Source organism: Saccopteryx bilineata, chromosome 12, assembly GCF_036850765.1.
Source record: "Saccopteryx bilineata isolate mSacBil1 chromosome 12, mSacBil1_pri_phased_curated, whole genome shotgun sequence".
Taxonomy (NCBI): Eukaryota; Metazoa; Chordata; class Mammalia; order Chiroptera; family Emballonuridae; genus Saccopteryx; species Saccopteryx bilineata.
In genome coordinates this window covers 46,340,505-46,360,970 of record NC_089501.1, presented here as the reverse complement: position 1 = coordinate 46,360,970, position 20,466 = coordinate 46,340,505, and the positions used below count along the sequence as shown (strand labels likewise).

General features: G+C 39.4%; 1 protein-coding gene across 2 annotated transcripts in view; it reads left to right on the top strand.

Moving 5' to 3' along the window:
• The window catches only part of FBXO5 (F-box protein 5), a 295,980-nt gene that overhangs the window by 53,206 nt on the left and 222,308 nt on the right, over positions 1–20,466 (top strand). The window contains exon 6 of one of the 2 annotated variants that reach the window (XR_010727680.1): positions 18,940–18,980. The exons of the other annotated variant lie outside the window; for it this stretch is intronic. The gene's annotated coding sequence lies outside the window, so the exon portion shown is untranslated. Of the gene's footprint in view, positions 1–18,939; positions 18,981–20,466 lie in introns of those variants that run through there. 2 annotated transcript variants of the gene reach the window in all.

Below are 20,466 nucleotides of genomic sequence, written 5' to 3'. Positions count from 1 at the left end.
TGGGCGTTGAGGTTGGCTCCATGGAACCTCCATCTTAGGTGCTAAAAAATAGCTCAGTTGCGAGCATGGCCCCAGATGGGGGTTGCTGGGTGGATCCCAGTTGGGGCACATGTGGGGAGTGTGTTTCTTTATCTCTCCTCTTTTCACTGGGAAAAAGAAGAAGAAGAAGTCCTTCTTTAGTCCTTCTCAAACCTGAATAACATTAGAATTACCTAGAAGAACTTTTAATAACTTCATATCCCTGGGCACAGAGCCCAGGAATTATGATTTTGTATGTTCACTGTGGGGCTCAGGAGTATGCTTATTATAAAATTTCCTTCAGTGACTCTGATTATGCACTAGAACTAAAAACTTACTGAAGAAAATGTGCTCTTATTTCTAGTAAGTACACTCTGCCTTTCTTACCTGTCCCCCATTTATAGTAACTAAATCCTGGGTATGGTTTCCAGTCCCCAGGATACACTACCTAGATTACTTTAAAATTTTGGGCTTTACTTTTTTCTTTCCTAATGGTTTTCTCTCTATTTCAGTCTCCCTGACATTGTTTCAACCTCCTCTCCTCTTATTAGTCAGGATCCAGTCAAGAATGAGAAACCATACCAGTTAATTTAATAAGATTTAATATGAAGAACTGTCAGTCAGGTACCAGAGAACTGATAATTCATAGTCACAACTAGTCATTCATGGAGTCATAAGTGCAGAAAGTAAGTTCAGCCCTACAGTAGTGATAAAAGAGAATAGATTGGGATTATTCAATTTATTAAGAGAGCTTTGTTGAGTTGGCACCCACACTTATGAAGAAGGGGCTTTCCAGCTACAACTGGTACCCCAGGAATTTATGAGAAGATACCTGGTGACCACATGAATGAATCTCTGTTCTTGGGATGTCAACAGAGTAGTAGGGAAAGTGATAATATATGTGAAAGCAATTTGCAAACTACAAAGTACTGCACAAAAGTAAATCTCTCTCCTACTTATTACAATAAATTATAAATTTATATTTATCATGACCATCAAATAAAATATCTTGGGACAGAACATTTAATGTCTTCTGTCTCATTGTCAAACTGTGCACTAGACTATAGGACTTGCTTTTTGGTTGGGAATATACAATAATCATATATAATCCTACACTTCATGGTCAACTTTTAAATCTACTTAACTAAGACCCAGACTTATGAAGAATATCTTAAAATTTTTACAGTTCCCTTCATTGGTATTCAGTATCTATTTATTCAGTCTAACTTTCCTGAGGTGATTTCAGATGGTTCTAGAGGCTACATTACCTTTTTGGAGATTAGATAGGGTAGAGTTGGGAGGGGTAAAGGGTATTATTGTCATACTTTTTGAGATATTTTTGACACACACTGTACAGAAATTGAGTTAGTAAATACAAGGAAGAAATACAAGCTGTTCTGCTATATTGTGAGTCTGCCTTTTTGCCTCATGGGCAAGAAATTACTTACTACAAACTTTAAGAGTCAGAAAACTGTTCATTAAGAGTCTACAAATGGAGTACACTTTCAGATGAAAAATAATATCATATCAATCTCTCTCAGCTCTACTTGTGCCCAAAGGAGGCAAAATCAACATTGCATTTTGGTTGACTATGAAAGATCATAAAAATTTAAGTATGAAAAAATGGGCACAGAGAATACTTCATTTTAATTTAGGATAATTTTTTTTTTGTTTGCTGTACCATTTCAACCCATAAATCATCTGATTCACATAAATGTCACATAAATATTCTGCATTTTGTCAGAAAAGAAACATTCTACAAATATCCGCAGCCAGGATCTCTCCCTGTAATTAGCTTCTCATTATGCTGCTTACCCTTTAATCCTCTCTAATAGTCCTTTATACTAATTGCATAATATTTCATTGTTAGCAGAATGTGCATAGTGCTCTCACCATTTAACAGAAGTTGGATCCTGAATCGAGACCTTTTGAAAAATAAAGTACATTGCCTGGCACATAGTACTTATAAAGTTTGGTTTATTATTTGAACATTGTTATACTTAAAACATGGATAGGTACATTTTAAGTGACACATTTTATCAGTGAAATATATTACTCAACAATTTGTTTCCTGAATAGCCTCCTATTCCCCTGGATTTTCATTCTTACATCTAAAATGTAAAGAAATAACACTAATATTACTTGTGTAATTTAATGAGATGATTCATCAGAAGTTAGAAATTAAAAGCACAGTTATATTTAAAATATTTATGGTCTTTTAAATTTTATGAATTATTTTCATCTTCTCAAAAGCAATTCTTATGGTTAATAATAGGAATATGTATGGTAAACCTTTCTGAGTCTTTCCTATATGACAAATAATGTCCTGTAATCTTCATGTGATTATTTCACTTTATATAATGTTTATTAGTTAGATTTTATTCTTATTCTATAGATTAGAAAAACTAAGGAATAGAAGGGCTGAGTAAATTGCTAGAAGATACCCAGTTAGTATATGGTGGAGCCAAGGTTCAAGGTCAGATCATCCTGACACCAATATTCATTTTGTTAATCACTGTACTGTGTGTGGTAGAATATAACATCAGGAAAAATAATGGATCCTTTCCAATTGTAATAGAAGACCAAATGCTTTCAGAAGTAAATGAGTTGGAAGTGTGGGGCTACATGCTGAACCTGGCCAGCTCAGGGAGAGCCTGCACGGGGGCCTTACAGACTCAGAGACCTCTAGTAACCACACAGGATGGTCTGAAATTAAAACTTTCCAATTAAAGCCTGACCAGGTGGTGGCACAGTGGATAGAGCATCGGACTGGGATGCCGAGGACCCAGATTTGAGACCCCAAGGTCGCCAGCTTAAGCATGGGCTCATCTGGTTTGAGCAAGGCTCACCAGCTTAAGCCCAAAGTCGCTGGCTCAAGCAAGGGGGTCACTTGGTCTGCTGTAGTCCCCCAATCAAGGCACATATGAGAAATCAATCAATGAACAACTAAGGAACTGCAATGAAGAATTGATGTTTCTCATCTCTCTCCCTTCCTGTCTGTCTGTCCCTCTCTCTGACTCTGTCTCTGCCACAAAAAACAAACAAACAAAAAAACTTTCTAATTAAAGCAGTTCATGGTGCATAGTCATGTCCTAGGGAGGTGTTTTTCTCTAAAAAAGATCAAATTTTATCTTGGTCTAGCCTGTCTGTTGTCTTTTGCAGCTGCAATGATGTACCTTATAACACACAGATTATCTTCTTTTCCTGCTCCCCTCAGAGCAGGCATGCCACCAGAGCAGAAAACAACAAATCTCCTCATTGCTATTATCATGTTAATTAACTATTAACTATCTTATACCTGCCTATGTAAAAGAAGATTCAGTATATGCATTTTTACATTTTATCCAATCCCAGAGATCCCCCCTAATCTATCACCAATCGATTTCATATAACCCCCTACATCTTCCCCATTGATTCTGATGTAAAAATCAACGAATTTACACAAAACCTTGTTTTATGTGTGTTTTTATTTAAAGATGCTTTATTTAATATGTATTGTTGGTACATTAACATCGAACTTTGGTACATTAACATTGAACTCATGTACATCAGCACTATAACTCACACCTGAATGAAGCTTATCTAACACATATTTCTTACGAGGCAAACCACAATGTAAAGCCAGTAGCCGCGGTGGCCACCATCAGCTGCCTGGCTCATGCAGGTTCCCATTTAATTTGGACAGCGGTAATGAAACGACGGATCCAAGAACTGGTGGGACAGCCTTTATTTCTGCTTACAACCAGCAGGCAGAAAAAACAACACGGGCACCAAAACCCAATCACACGTCCTCCCATTCCACAACCAGAAGAATCTTTCTGGTTTTTTCCTACAATCAAAGGCCCACTAGTCTCGCTCAGTCCCCTCTGCACGCCTCCATTTTGGCTGCCTGCCTCCTCTACAACCACGTGGCCTCTCTCCCCTGCATTTTGGTCTCTTTTCCCAAAATGGCCTCCTAGCTCCACCTTTTAAAACTTTTCCCTGGGACAACTCCTCCTCCTGCACATATTAGCATAACCAAGCCCCTTCCCAAGCAGAAAGGTGATTAGTCCTATCACCTGGGCAATGGCCAGCACTGTTTACAGTGGAAGTTTCTTAGATTCAAAGTGCCTAATGGGGTCAACTAGAAACTTCACTGAGACATCACCGACCAACCTCCCCCTCAGCCCAATCTTGCTTTATTCCGTTCCCTTCTCTTACGTTGAACCTAAAAGCATTTCATAATCTCCATTTCAGAGTAAGCTCACTGGGGAACCCAACCTACATTATGTGCTTCTGGTAAACCTTAAGCAGGGGCCAGATATGCCCAATATGCTGCAACAAGAACTGTCTTGCCCAGCAAAGAAATCTTTTGACTTTTTTTTTTTTTTTTTTTGCCATGTACTTTTACATTTCAGGTTGGCCCTCAAATTCTTCCAAGATTATTCCCCAACAAAAAAATATAACTCTCAGAAAAATATATAACTGTGACTAAAGGAGACGTCATCAAGGCACTTTAGTGTTTTATTTTCCCTTTCTTGTTACTTTGATGGAGTTTTCACCTGTCTACTTCAATTGGTATAACAATCTCCTTTTGATACACCCACATAGCGGTCAATACACCTACATAGCAGTTCACTCTGCAGAGAATTTTTTAAATCTGTGCAGACAGCATACCATGTGGGAAATAGCTGTGGAAAACTAAAGCAATTTCCATTGAGTACTTAGTTAATTCACTCCACTAGATACATAGTTTATAAAGATTATTAAATTATTTTATTGATTTTTTTGTAGCAAACACAGATGTGTTCTACTATTACATAATTTATTTCTTATTAAAGAAGTACTTTAAGAATACGATTGAGTCCTTAAAAAATAAACAGTGCTCTGGATATTTGTACTTCAAAGTATTGAAGGGTCATTTCTCTGAACAGAGATGAAGAGAAAGCAGATCTCAGATTGGTTCAGGACTCTCTCATTGTTTTTGGTGTCCTCGGTGGTCATTTGAAGGCATTCATTTAAGGTGTATTGTATTATTCATGTAATGGGCTTATTTGCAATTACCTACCTTCCTTGTATTAATTAGTTTTTTTGTCAGATATGTCAATAATAAGTCGAACCTTTGAAAAAAGTATTTTGGTAAGTTATTGAAAGGATTTTTCTTTCTAAATAAACGGAGGGAACTACCACCTTATAAGTGAGCATTTGTTCATTTTAGGCATTACAAGTTGTAGAAAAAGTAACTGGCCGTGGGTGTTTTGAGAAAAATAAATGAACCATTATCCTTTTGAAAATTCTCTATAAATGTTTTGTGCCAAAAGAAAAGGTGTGAAACTTTCCAATATTCAAGGAGTGAATTTTATATGGCCAAGGTTGACAGTAAAAGTAACCACCTTTTATATCTTTACTTACATATTCTAGTTTTTTATATTTGCCTGGGTTGTAGACATGTGCATTGTAGGTCATTGATCAAGTCTGCCCAATAGCCAAACTTAGACATGGGTAAATTGTTTCTGAATACATAGTACCCCATCTAATCACATATACTTAGAATGTCTCTATTATTTCTGTTATTACTCTCTTAAGTTTGCATTGCTTCCAGAATGTCATACATTCCTAGGAAATACCTAGTCAAAAAATGAGTGTATATTTCATTTGGCTCCAGTACATTTTGACATCCATCATTAAAGGGTTTTAAGACACAGAATGAATCTATTTTGAAGGAGGAGTAAAAGTTTGAGATAGGCGTCACCTAGACAAGGCACAGTGGATCTAGTGGAAGGAGAATGCCAAAAGGGGATAAATCATCTAAGAAATTTGAATTATTTACTTAGACTTCCATTGATTAGGCACCTCTTTATATTTCTATTATACAAATAGACTAGCATCTGGCACATATTAATCACTGTTAATGTTCATTGAATGAGTCAATAAATAAAGAATGTGAAAAGTTTCCTCTAGCAGATGATCCAGAATCCTGAGACACATGCTTAGGTATAGGGACACCAAACTGGGTGACACCATGAGCTGTGATGCGAGGTAGGTCTGGAGTAGCAGTTACTATGCTGTGATGCGAGGTAGGTCTGGGGTAGCGGTTACTGTGCTGTGATGCGAGGTAGGTCTGGGGTAGCGGTTACTGTGCTGTGATGCGAGGTAGGTCTGGGGTAGCGGTTACTGTGCTGTGATGCGAGGTAGGTCTGGGGTAGCAGTTACTATGCTCTGATGCCAACTTACCCATCTCAACTCCTGATATTTTCCCCTATTCTCCATCCTCACCCCTGTGTAGGGTCAGTCTTGGTTCTCAAAACAGGAGTAAGGCTGAATATTCATGAGAATTAGCTGATGGATAAGGAGGATTAAAAAACCAGAACTAGGCAGATTCTGGTATTTTTCTTCAAACTTGTTTTGAAATAACTAAATATTTAAGATAAATTTAATACTATTTTGACTCTTAAAGCAATTTTTTTCTTAATGTTATTTTGTTACGTTAATTTCTGTATGGGTCTTATTCTATGTTTCTACTGGCAAAAAATATATCCTTGCACATATGAAGACAATAGAGGCTCTTTTTCAGGCAACTTTTAGAAAATTAGAATGGGAAAGGACTAATGATGTTTTTTAATGTATTTTTTACAAAGACGTGTTTTTAAAGACCAAAGGAAACAAAAACCTGAAGCCTTTGAGAGGAAGGATGGTTAATCTTCCCTGAAGACATTACTCTAAACCTGGGGTCGCCAACCTTTTTATACCTACCGCCCACTTCTGTATCTCTGTTAGTAGTAACATTTTCTAACCGCCCACTGGTTCCACAGTAATGGTGATTTATAAAGTAGGGAAGTCACTTTACTTTATAAAATTTATAAAGCAGAGTTATAGCAGTTAAAGCATATAATAATAATTACTTACCAAGTACTTTATGTCAAATTTTCGCTAAGTTTGGCAGAATAAATCTTTATAAAACAACTTACATAGTTAAATCTATCCTTTTACTTATACTTTGGTTGCTCTACTACTGCCCACTATGAAAGCTGGAATGCCCACTAGTGGGCTGTAGGGACCAAATTGACTACCACTGCTCTCAACTCTCTTTGGACCAGACCCTCAACTCTAAACTCCCCTTGCCCTCTTCTCTAAGACAACCTTTAAGGACCTAGCTGCTCATACTTTTACTTACAAGTGATGAAACATCTGGACAAAAGGCTTTCAACTGCATACTTTATTTTATGATCACCGAATTCCATTGGTAGGCATGATAAGATTGTAGCGCAGTCTGTAGACATCATGATGCTTTTATTTCTAGGAATTTTCACAGAGTTTGTCTTATTATGGACAGGTGATCTATTTTATAAAAACTTTTTAATTTTCTTTTACTGGATAAACTAAGGAGATATAATAAAACATATCCTAACTGAAGACAGAGAAAGAATAGACTGAATTGTCTCATCTCAGCTGTGGCTAAAGGATCCCTTTGTAAGTTGCAATGTAATTTAAGTATAACAGGGATGTTAACCTTGGCTGCCAAGGGTAACTATGTCCTATGAGAGCAACACACTCTGCCTCAGGGGATGGTGAGGCAGATTTTTCCATCAGAACATAGAGAACAGAAAAGGAAATGACCGCAACAAAATTCTGGAAGCTAGAAGGTAGATGGACCTGTGGTGATCAACTTTGCAGGACGAAGAAAGCTCAAAGCTAAGCCGGTAGTGTGTGTTGTCCAGAGGAAGCTGATTTGCACTGCAAAATCTCAGAACCTCAGGAACTGGACACATCTGTTTCATCTGGAAGGGAGATTCATGCAAGCCTGAAATATAGGGGGATCGGTTGGTCATCTTTCTAAGAAAAATAATGTTTCTGTTTCTGAGATTCCATGGAATATAGCAAGGTGTAGGCATATCGATAAGTTACCTAAGAATGTTTCTGCATACTAGGTTTCCAAAGAACTTTTGATTCTACACTGGACTCAGAAAAACTGTTCCCTCAGATCTTCAGAAGTTCACAAGCAAACCCATTACACATTCAAACTCAACTCTATTTCCCCTGCAAATGGAGGTTCATATATTGGCAACCTTTCATTATAAAATAGGAGCTAAGGTTTTTAGCTCGAGTCCTTCTCAATAGGCAGCTGGTCTCTTTTACCAGCTGATATTTCATATTAAATTGTCCCTCAGATAGTTCATCAGAATGGCTTGCAGCACCCGCCCTACATTTACTTCATGTCCCTTTTGGGGCGCATTGTCAACTCGCACAATGGAGTCTGGTCCACAGCTGCAGATTTTCTGGTGTTCAGTACTCGCAGCAGATCTGCCAGCAATTACATCTCAGCCTCTCTTTCTGCATTGGTATTCTCAGGACAGAGTAGTGATGGCAAGTTAATTATTACAATGATCTGGACTGGGCACTCCCTTCCCTATAATGCCAACTGAAGTCTTTCCAATTCATGGATTATTTTAAGCACCAAGAAGGAGAGATAAAGAAACTAGGACCTTCATGTATTTTTAAATTGTTTGTGGCTCCTAAAATTTTCTTCCTGATGGTAGCATTCTTTTATCTTTAATTTCTAGATAAGTTTGCTATACATACTGCCCTCAAACAGTGCTTTTCACATTTTTCAATAGTATGCTTTTAAGGGTAGAAGAAAGTAAAGACTCATCTTTGGAACGCTAGGAACACAGCATAAGATCATAAGAAAAAAGTGAAAAAACTTTTACATCCCAAGTTTTAGCTTAAAAATTTATGGATTTTAGGTAGGTTCCAACAAAAAGCATTTGTGCATATTATCCTAACACTCAGATTACTGTGTAGGGGAAAAATGATGCTACAAATGCTTGTGCTGCATGGCCCTTTCCTGCTGCTGAAAGAACGTTCTCAGGTGTCTGTTGTGTTTCCTACAGCAGGTTTTGTAAACGTTCTTTTTTTTAAAACCCTCAACGTGCCTGACCAGGCGGTGGCGCAGTGGATAGAGTGTTGGACTGGGATGCAGAAGACCCAGGTTCGAGACCCCGAGGTCGCCAGCTTGAGCGCGGGCTCATCTGGTTTGAGCAAAAGCTCACCAGCTTGAGCCCAAGGTCGCTGGCTCCAGCAAGGGGTTGCTCGGTCTGCTGGAGGCCCATGGTCAAGGCACATATGAGAAAGCAATCAATGAACAACTAAGGTGTTGCAACGCGCAATGAAAAAAACTAATGATTGATGCTTCTCATCTCTCTCCGTTCCTGTCTGTCTGTCCCTGTCTATCCCTCTCTCTGACTCACTCTCTGTCTCTGTAAAAAATAAATTAATTAATTAAAAAAATTTAAAACCCTCAATGCCACTGTTAGGCCTTTCACTTCTTGCCCGTGACCCACCAAGATTTTACAAAGTTCAAGGTTCTTTACAGTAAACTGCTTCAACTTTCTCCTCTCTTTTTTGAAACTGAATGTATGTGAATCTATCTTGTTTCCCTTTCTCTTTCTCTTGGCCTCTCTTGCCAACGGCTAATCATTTTCCTCAAATTCTTTATCCCACTCAGTGCCTTTGTTTCATCAATTACTATGTTACTACCTCCTTACCTGGTTCTTTTCCTGGAAGAATCAAAGTGACACCTTCTACTCACTTCCCACTGGTCACTCCACCTCATTGTCATTAGTACCTCCGTAGGAGTCCCCTCTTCCAATAAGGTCATGCATTTTCCACCAAAACATCTAATATCTGCAAGTAAGAGAAATAAGAATTATTCTCAAAACAGATTTAGCTAATAATTTAGTTGCACATTATGCATATATCATTTAGATTATTTATATTTACTTATAACAGGTGTATAATCTCGTTAAAAGTAAAAATTTGCTTTTAAGTACTGCACTATCATTGATGCCTGAACACACTTCTTTTTTTTTTTTTTTTTTTTGAACACACTTCTTTAGTGTGTTCTGCTAGTCATTTTTCCTAATCGTATTGTAGGTACTGGCTCCATTCCTTTTCAGTTTTTTATTCGATATTAAGTATGTAAAAAATAACACATTGTAAAAATCAAAACTATACTAGGAAGTATACTGACAGAGCATTGACCCTTGTTACTCTGCTCTATTCACTTTTATCCATACCTTTCACCTCATTTTAAGCTACCCTGTAACTAGCTCTTCACTGTAACTATCTAAAGCAGTGGTTGTCAACCTGGTCCCTACCACCCACTAGTGGGCGTTCCAGCTTTCATGGTGGGCGGTAGCAGAGCAACCAAAGTATAAATAAAAAGATAGATTTAAATATAGTAAGTTGTTTTATAAAGATTTATTCTGCCAAATTTAGCAAAAATCTGACATAAAGTACTTGGTAAGTAATTATTATTATATATTTTAACTTGCTGTGACTCTGCTTTATAAATTTTATAAAGTAAAGTGACTTCCCTACTTTATAAATCACCATTACTGTGGAACCAGTGGGCGGTTAGAAAATTTTACTACTAACAGAAATACAGAAGTGGGTGGTAGGTATAAAAAGGTTGACTACTCCTGATCTAAAGTAATAGAATTTCTGGATTAGAAATGACTCCTAGATCATCAATTGTATGTTCTATAAAAGGATTGTATACTCTGTACCTACTCAGAACCAAGTGAAGACTAAAAATATCAACCAAAAATAATTTTCTCTCACTCTAAAATAAAGAAATAAAATCAAAACTTTTGTCTACTACTTGCTATATTGAATTCTTAATAAGGATATATAAATGGTCCTAGTTTATTAAGAATAAATTTGGAAATTAAACATTTATTCTGGCTTCTTTATATAAAATGAATATAAGAATAACCTAATAATTGATAAGAGAACAGTAATATCAAGAAATGCAGAAAGAAAGAAACAATATTTTCTCTAATGATAAAATACCTTTAGGGAACATTTATCAATGGTTGTTAAAATTATCAAATAAAAGACTCATAGGGAACCTTATGATGAATAGATTAGATTGATCATACATGAACTAAGAGATCAATTCTTTTTACTTAAAGTAATTTTTATTTGTCAATTATAGTTGGCATTTAATATTATTTTGGTTATTGTATAACCCAGTGATTAGATAGCATATAACTTACTAAGTGATCACCCCAATAACTCAGTACCCATCTGACACCATACATAATTATTACACTGTTATTTACTATATTTTCTATGCTGTACTTTACATCCTGTGACTATTCTGTAACTACCAATTTGTTCTTATTAATCCCTTCAACTTCGTCACCCATTCTCCAACCCCCTCCCATCTGGCAACTGTCAAACTGCTCTCTGTATATATGAGTCTGTTTCTGTTCCGCTTGTTTATTTTGTTTTTTAGATTTCCCATATAAATGAAATCATATGACATTTGTGTCCTCTGTGTAACTTATTTCACTCAACACAATACTCTCGAGGTCCATCCATGCTGCAGGTAGCAAGAGTTCATTCTTTTTTATGGCTGAGTCGTATTACATTTTATATATGCACCACTTCTTTATTTATCACGTATTGATGGACACTTAGGATGTTTCTGTATCTTGGCTATATTGTAAGTAAAGCTGTAATAAACAATGGATGTGTACTTCTTTTCATTTAGCATTTCTTCAGTTAAATGCCCAGGTGTAGACTTGCTGAGTCCTTTGTCTCTTGTTAGATAGATAGCCTTAGTTTTTAAGTCTAATTTGTCTGGTGTAGGTATTGCTACCCCAGATTTTTATTTATTATTTTGTTTCTGTGTTCATGATATATTTTTTCCATCCCTTTACTTTAAGTTTGTGTGTGTGTTCCCATCTCAGGTGAGTTTCTTGTAGAGAACATTTGTAAGGGTCTTCCTTTGTTATCCACTCAGCCTCCATATGTCTTTTGATTGGAGAATTTAATCTATTTGCATTTAAAGTATTTTTTGAAAGATAGATTTTATTATTCATATCTTTGATATATTCTTCTTTTTTTCTTCTTCTTCTTAAAGATGGCTTAACATTTCTTGTAACACTGGTTTGGTGTTGATGAACTCCATTTGTCATTTCTTGTCTGGGAAGCTCCTTATCTGTTCTTTTTAAAAATTTTTAATTTTCTATTTTGGTGAGAGCAGAGGAGGCAGAGAGGCTGACTCCCACATGTGCCTCAACTGGGATCCACCTGGCAAGCCCACTAAGGGGTGATGTTCTGCCCTTCTGGGGCTGTTGCTCCATTGCTCAGCAACTGAGCCATTTTTTTTTAACACCTGTGGTGGAGGCCACGAAGCTATGGCTGCGGGAGGGGAAGAGAGAGAGAGAAAGAGAGGAGGATAGGGGAAGGGGTGGAAAAGCAGATGGTCGCTTCTCCTGTGTGCCCTGACTGGGAATTGAACCTGGGACATCCGCATGCCAGGCTTGGGCCCTCTTTATCTGTTCTTGTGCAATCCAGGCAGCGTGATCGATGTCCTCATGAAACTTTGCTTCAGTGAGGGAAGCTGGCCTCTGTTCTTTTTTGTAATACTTCAAAATCTTAAGCAGACAAATAAATTAGGCACTAAAATTGTGTCAGCCCATGACTCATGTGCTCAGATGGTGTGCAGGTGCTCAGGTTGTTCTGGTGTGGAGTTCACTGTGGTTCTGTAATAGGCCCTGGTCTCAGCTCCATTCTGATCCTTCATTTTCACAGTCATAGACCCATGCTTCATTGTTAAACCTTCCTGGCTGTCAATGAGGATATATTATGACATTAGAAGAAAAGAGAGGTCCCCCAAGCATTTATCTTGATACTCCAAAGCCATTCCATCACACGGGCTAGCATAATTTCCCAGCACTGGGGAAGCTGAACACTTGAATTATTATTTGCTGTCCACCCGTTCATTTAGAGTCACATTTTCCTGATCATGGTAGGAGCTATAAGAAAGAGTCAGCACTTACCAGTTTTGCTCATCACAAACACAGTGGCTACTGGCCTGACCTGTGGTGGCACAGTGGATAAAGCATCGACCTGGAAATGCTGAGGTCGCTGGTTTGAAACCCTGGGCTTGCCTGGTCAAGGCACATATGGGAGTTGATGCTTCCAGCTCCTCCCCCCCTTTCTCTTTCTCTCTCTCTCTCTCTCTCTCTCTCCCCCCCCTCTCTCTCCTCTTTAAAATGAATAAATAAAATTAAAAAAAAACAAAAAAAAACACAGTGGCTACTGACTCAAATTTTCTAGTTTAATCATCTAACGTGTAAAATGCATCGGTCACCTTGGCATTATCCACTGAGACACAGTTTCCTTATGAGCTCCTGCTAATTAGCACCCTACTGAGATCCGTGGTACACAGAACAAATATTCTAATTCTTCTGTATTGTTGGTTCAAAGACATTTTGAATGATCAAGACATATGCATTACTACCTCCCACAACTTTTTTTTAAATTTATTTATTTATTTATTATTTATTCATTTTAGAGAGGAGAGAGAGAGAAAGGGGGGAGGAGCAGGAAGCATCAACTCCCATATGTGCCTTGACCAGGCAAGCCCAGGGTTTTGAACCGGCAACCTCAGTGTTCCCAGGTCGATGCTTTATCCACTGTGCCACCACAGGTCAGGCAAACTCCCACAACTTTTTTTAACTTTGGAAATAAACTGGAATTTACCTCTTCACCAACAATTCACTGAATTAACATATCAATAAAAGAGTATTTCAATATAAATTAGGTATTTTGTTATTTTATTTCCAAACATATTTTCAATTATAAAATCCTTCCTAGTTATTTCCCACAATTTGGTAAATAACATTTAATTTGTAAAATGAAATACTCGCTTATATTTTTTTAAATAAAATGATTGGTTTTATCATAATGATTTAAAATAAGATTGCTAAAATAGCCACTACATGGAACCTGAATTTTGCTATCACCTGTCAGTCACCGTTTTGCTTTTACTTTGCAGGTATATTTTTTCAAGCTAACACACCTCAATGTTCTGTTTAATCTCAAAATGGCAATTTTCTGTTTTATTTCATTAGTATTATCTTCACTATCTACACACAATTTTGGACTTGCACTGTTTTGAAATGTTCTCTTTTTGACAAATGTATGTGTTGGGCAGATAAAATATATTATGCTCACTTTGTTAAAGATGGCGCTGCCCACATGGAAGCCTGTCACCCAGGTGATATTAATGTGTGTTGGGGGTGGGCTGTGGGCAAGCAGGATGCTTGTAGCGTGGGGCTTGGTTTTAGGACTAAGCCTTTCCCACTCTTTTTGATGTGAGGTGGTACAATCCCATCATGCCCCAGATAAGTGACTTTGTATTAGAGACTTCCTTATTTTGTATATTAGATTAAAGGTTTTGATTTCTACACTATAAAATGGGGGCAGATGGGAACTTGCTCTCTTAGTACCTGAGATTAGCATTAGAGAGGAAAAAGCAGAGAGGAGAGCAGAGAGAGGCCACATGGAGGAGGCCAGGAGAAGCAGCCAAGATGGTGGAGTGCTGAGTGAGAAGCCAGTTTGTGCAGAGTTTGTGCAGGGAGAAGGAAGGAGATGGGGAACAGAGGTGAATAAGTCTGGTGAGTTAGAAACCTTTGATTCTAGGAAACTCGGACAAGTCAGTAGCTTTGTGAACACTGAATGTGACTGGGTTTGGAGCCCAGTGTGTGTTTACTTGCCCGCCGGGTGCAAGCTAGGATTAAAGATGATGGCCCACCAGTTCTTGGCTCTACTGTTTCTTTACCAACAGTCCGAATCCAATGTGAACCTGCATGGGCCAGGCTGCTGTGATGGTGGCCCTGGCCACTGGCTTTACAGTATGCTACATGATACCTCTCATTAATTTGTACTCAAGTTTACAAGGCTATGGCTTAAGTTTATCTGTATAGATATCCAGGTAAGGAGAAAATGTCTTTGGAGTAAAAACTAAGAATAATGGCATAGTTCTTTCCCTCATAGTAACTAACAATTGTACACTCAATGGCAATTTCTAGCTCTAAGAATCTATGTTTTTTTAACCAGAAAGAGAAATAAAATGTAAATTAGGACATATAACTTAAAAAACCACTTGACTGTCTATGGCCTCATGGGAAGAAAATCTAAGAAACAAAAAGAAATATTGAGAAAGTTGCATAAATTTGCTGCCATTGGAACAAGTGAGACTAAGGTGGGTAAGACAGGAGGCAGAGCAAGAGGCCCGAATGCTGAAGCCACAGCTCTACAGAGAACAGAGGAGCCAAAGAGCAAAAAGCAGAGTTACGAAACCGGGGCGAGTTTCCGAGGACGAGAAAGAGAAAAAGCACAATTGTGTGGAGAAAAATGAGAGAAGGTAAAGCATGAAAGGAACTCCCTCTTGCAGGAGACTCGCAATTACATGAGGCAAAAGAGAAGGACCGAGTGACTGGTTTCTCCCATGGTCGAGGAGAGGCAGCTGTGGGCGGAGGACCGTGACCAGGCGGATGCTCTGATGTGTGTTTCCCCTCTCTCCCCTTTCAGACAATTGCGGCTGCTATCCATTAACCAGAGAGTTTGGAGCCCCAAACAAACATAGGCAAATAAATCGTGGGCATGTATTTTTCTAAGATGTAAACCTACTAAAATGTTCATCTCCAAGGGTTCTCAGTTATTCAGAGATACTATTCACCGGTGCTAGTTTCCATCTTTGAGATTGCTTGTAGAGTGGAGTCTGTATCTGAAACCCAGTGACTGTGTGTGGTGTGTTAGTTTAGTATTAAGTAGCATATGATATTATTAAATGGAAAATACAGTTTTTTTGCAATGTAAACCAAAACTAGTTTTTTTAGCTAATAACTTTGATACTATATATGCCTTAAAAAATTGAATTGCAAAGAGATACTGCATTGCAATTGCGCATTGGATATGAAGAATTTGACTCAATGAGCAAAGCTCTGAGATCAATGTTATATAATATGTTAAACCAAGTCATTTTTATATTAAAAGACAGCTTCTTTAAGGATTGTCATTTTAGAAATTATTGATATAAAAAACTGTTTGTATTGTTCTAGGCGCAATAAGCTGATTTGTTAAATGGCATGTGTTTTCATAACAAAAACTAAACCACCCAGAAATTTCTGTTCTGTATAACTTACAGAGAAACATTAGGTTGCAATTTCAAGAACATTCAGGGAACAAAGAGAGGGCAGATTGGAGGGAGGGGATATTTCATCATGATGGAAGAAAATAGCTTTGCCTGCTCAGAATGGGACCAGCAGTCGCAAAAAAGGTAGTTGTTCGGACCCTTGGCAAATTCCGCCCAATTTCAGACAGGGTTCAATTTCCAAAGAGACAGTTGGGGTACAGAAGGGAGGAGAGGGGCAAAGACCATGTTTACAAAATAAGGCCTATATGAAACATCGACAAATCAGCCCTATATTTGTGCAATTTTGGGGAAATTTCGGCAAGGAACATGGCAAGAAATCACATGCTGTATTTGTGCAATTCTGGGGAAATTTCGGCAAGCAACATGGCAAGAGATAGCTAAGGCTTTCTCAATTATTCTCTCCATTTTAGTCAAATTGGCCTTCTCTCGGTTCATCAAAATATGAAGTAAACTCCAATCGAAGGGCTTCTGCATCTGGAATTCCTCTGTCTCAAGTAATCTTTTCGCAGTCACGTCATCTCTTCCCTGGCTTTTCTCAAGCTCACCTTTAGATGAGGTTCTTTCTAGAAATCTCATCTAAAATTTCAACCTTTTATTTGAACATTTAATATCTTCTTTTCCTTTATTAATTTTTCTTCTTAGCACTTATCACTTTATGACACCATATATATTTTCCTTAATTATTTTGTCTGTCAATAGTTTCTGTAATATACTGTAAGCTCCATGAGGGCAGGAATTTGTGTCTTTTTTTTTTTTTTTTTTTTTTTTTTTTGTATTTTTCTGAAGCTGGAAACCGGGAGAGACAGTCAGACAGACTCCCGCATGCGCCCGACCGGGATCCACCCCCACCAAGGGCGACGCTCTGCCCTTCTGGGGCGTTGCTCTGCCGCGACCAGAGCCACTCTAGCGCCTGGGGCAGAGGCCAAGGAGCCATCCCCAGCGCCCGGGCCATCTTTGCTCCAATGGAGCCTTGGTTTGTGGGAGGGGAAGAGAGAGACAGAGAAGAAGGGGGGGGTGGAGAAGCAAATGGACGCTTCTCCTATGTGCCCTGGCCGGGAATCGAACCCGGGTCCCCCGCACGCCAGGCCGATGCTCTACCGCTGAGCTAACTGGCCAGGGCTAATTTGTGTCTTTTTTGTTCTTTGTTATATCATTAGAACCTAGGACAGTCCTGGGCACATAGTAGAATTATTACTACTATTAATTTTTGTGGGTTTTTTTGGTTTTTTTTTCTTTTTTTTCCAAAGTTGGAAACGGGGAGGCAGTCAGACAGACTCCTGCATGTGCCTGACCGAGATCCACCTGGCATGCCCACCAGGGGGCGATGCTCTGCCCATCTGGGGTGTTGCTCTGTTGCAACCAGAGCCATCCTAGCACCTGAGGCAGAGGCCATGGAGCCATCCTCAGCGCCCGAGCCAACTTTGCTCCAATGGAGCCTTGGCTGTGGGAGGGGAAGAGAGAGACAGAGAGGAAGGAGAGGAGGAGGGGTGGAGAAGCAGATGGGTGCTTCTCCTGTGTGCCCTGGCCAGGAATCGAACACAGGACTCCTGCACGCCAGGTCGATGCTCTACCACTGAGCCAACCGGCCAGGGCCTACTACTATTAGTTTAAGAAATCAGTAAGTGAATATTATTTTAGATAGCAGGAGATTAAATCTACTAATGATGCCATCTTCTTAAAAAAAACTTCCTCTAGTCTTCATAGAACTACACGCTTTCCAGAACTACACACTTTCTTATTTTTCACCTATTTTTTTAAAACCCAACATTCCAGTTAACCAAGTTAAAATAAATTTATTATCTTGGAGCTCATCTAATATGACTAAAGTCCTACTAAAATAAGGTAGTTTGGACACACACACACATATACACACAGAAACGCACACATATAAACAGGAACAACACTACGTCAAGATCAAGACAGAAAATGAGGTGTTGATTTATAAGCCCAAGGTGCCATCATGCTATCTCAGTCAGGGAGAGGCACGGACCAGATAGTCCCTCAGAGTCCTCAGAAGGAACCAACCCTACAAACACCCTAATCTCAGACTCATACCTCCAACACTGTGAGACAATACATGTCTGTTGTTTAAATCCCTGAGTCTGTGGTACGTTGTTAGGGCAGCCCAGTATATGAACACACCTAGGAACCAGGTGTTGAGATGCTTTGGGGGCTACATTCCGTCCGTTGGTGATCTCATGACCTATGCCTTCAAGTCTCTTATGTATTGAAGTCCGCCTACTGTTTACCTCCAGCCCGACATCTCCTCAGAACTCCTTATGTATATCTTCAACTCTATTCAACATCTGCGTTAACATGTCCAAATCGAAGCTCATCTTGCGCTGGAACCTTCCTCCTCCTGTATTTTTAATCTCAGACAGTAGCAATGCCCTCCTTCAGGTTACTCAGGTGATTTACCTAGGAATCATTCTGGAATTTTCTCTTTCCTATCTTTAATCTATCAGCAAAAAAACCTGACTCTACCTTCAAGATATATACAGACTCCATCTCTCACCAGGTGCGCTGTCTGTGCCCTGGTAGCCACCATCGTCCTTCACCTAATTTACAACAGGAAACTCCCCATTTGTCCTTCTGCTTCCTCCCTTTACACCCTTCCCCCTATTCCCAATGTAGCATCCAGAAAGAGCCGGTCAAAATGCAGTCCACATACTATGACACCAGGGGTCCCCAAACTTTTTACACAGGGGGCCAGTTCACTGTCCCTCAGACCGTTGGAGGGCCGGACTATAAAGAAAACTATGAACAAATCCCTATGCACACTGCACATATCTTATTTTAAAGTAAAAAAAACAGAACAGGAACAAATACAATATTTTAAATAAAGAACAAGTAAATTTAAATCAACAAACTGACCAGTATTTCAATGGGAACTATGCTCCTCTCACTGACCACCAATGAAAGAGGTGCCCCTTCCGGAAGTGCGGTGGGGGCCGGATAAATGGCCTCAGGGGGCCGCATGCGGCCCGCGGGCCGTAGTTTGGGGACCCCGGTATGATACCATTGTCCAAAACTCTACATCAGCTCCTTATCTCAGTCCTCAAGTCCTTCTGGGAACCTGTGAGTCCCCACAAGGTTGAGTCCGTGGGACCTCTCTGAAATCCTCCCGGACTCGGTCCCCATCCAGTGTACGCTGCTGCGGCCACTCTGGCTTTCTCGTCTAGATTCACAAGGACTGTGCCTTTGCTAGACGTTGATGTGTTCTCTGCCCACACACTCAACTCCCTGACTTCTTCATTACACATGAGAGTCATTCCATAAATAGTTCTTGAAATAATAAGAAAATAATTAGAAAGATTTCATTAAAAAAAATAAAGTTGACATTCTTTACATTCACATTCAAGTTGCAGTACAATTATGCCCCATTTGATCATAGGAGCTCCTACGTGTAAAAAACATGTAGAACTGTGATGGCGAACCTATGACACGTGTGTCAGCACTGACCCGTGTAGCCATTTTCCATGACACATGGCCGCATGTGGCCGCATATCAGAGAACTATGGGGCCACATGCTGAGAAAGGATGTTTCATCCTCGGCTCCTGCATGGCCAGGTGCAGTAGCGAGGATAAAACATTTGCTGTAGTGTAGACATTGTGCCGGAGGTCTGTAGGCCAAAACAACAGAACTCTGGCACAGAGTGTCTAGTTCTGGGACTTCCGGTTAGGCCGTTTTTCTCAAAGTGACACACCACCAGAATTATGCTCGTTTTTTTGGCGAATTTTGACACACCAAGCTCAAAAGATTGCCCATTACTGATGTAGAAGTTTTCTGTTAGTGCTTTGCGTGGATGAGTCACTTAAAAATCTTTAGTAATTTGTGGAATCAGATATGAACAGTAGAGAAAATTAGTTCAATTCATTTCAACTTGTACTTCTAGGTTAGTAGAAATAGTTATTACCAGTGATTACTAAGTGACTACAAGAAATTACTGGTATTTCTAAACTAGTCTCTCCTTACACAGCCATGTGTTCTGATTGTAGCAATTGAAAGTGAACAAGCTTTGCCTTCTGATAATATTGATTCTTCATTAATGGGTTTGGTCTTTCGGCTTCCCACTGTCTCCATTTCTTTGTGTCTTTTTTGGTAAGAATTTATGACACATAGTCTGATATTAAAAATATATTTACAGGCCCTGGCCAGTTGGCTCAGTGGTAGAGCGTCGGCCTGGCGTGCAGGAGTCCTGGGTTCGATTCCCAGCCAGGGCACACAGGAGAGGCGCCCATCTGCTTCTCCACTCCTCCCCCTCTCCTTCCTCTCTGTCTCTCTCGTCCCCTCCCGCAGCCAAGGCTGCATTGGAGCAAAGTTGGCCCCGGTGCTGAGGATGGCTCTATGGCCTCTGCCTCAGGCACTAGAATGGCCCTGGTTGCAACAGAGTGGCACCCCAGATGGGCAGAGCATCACCCTCTGGTGGGCATGCCAGGTGGATCCCAGT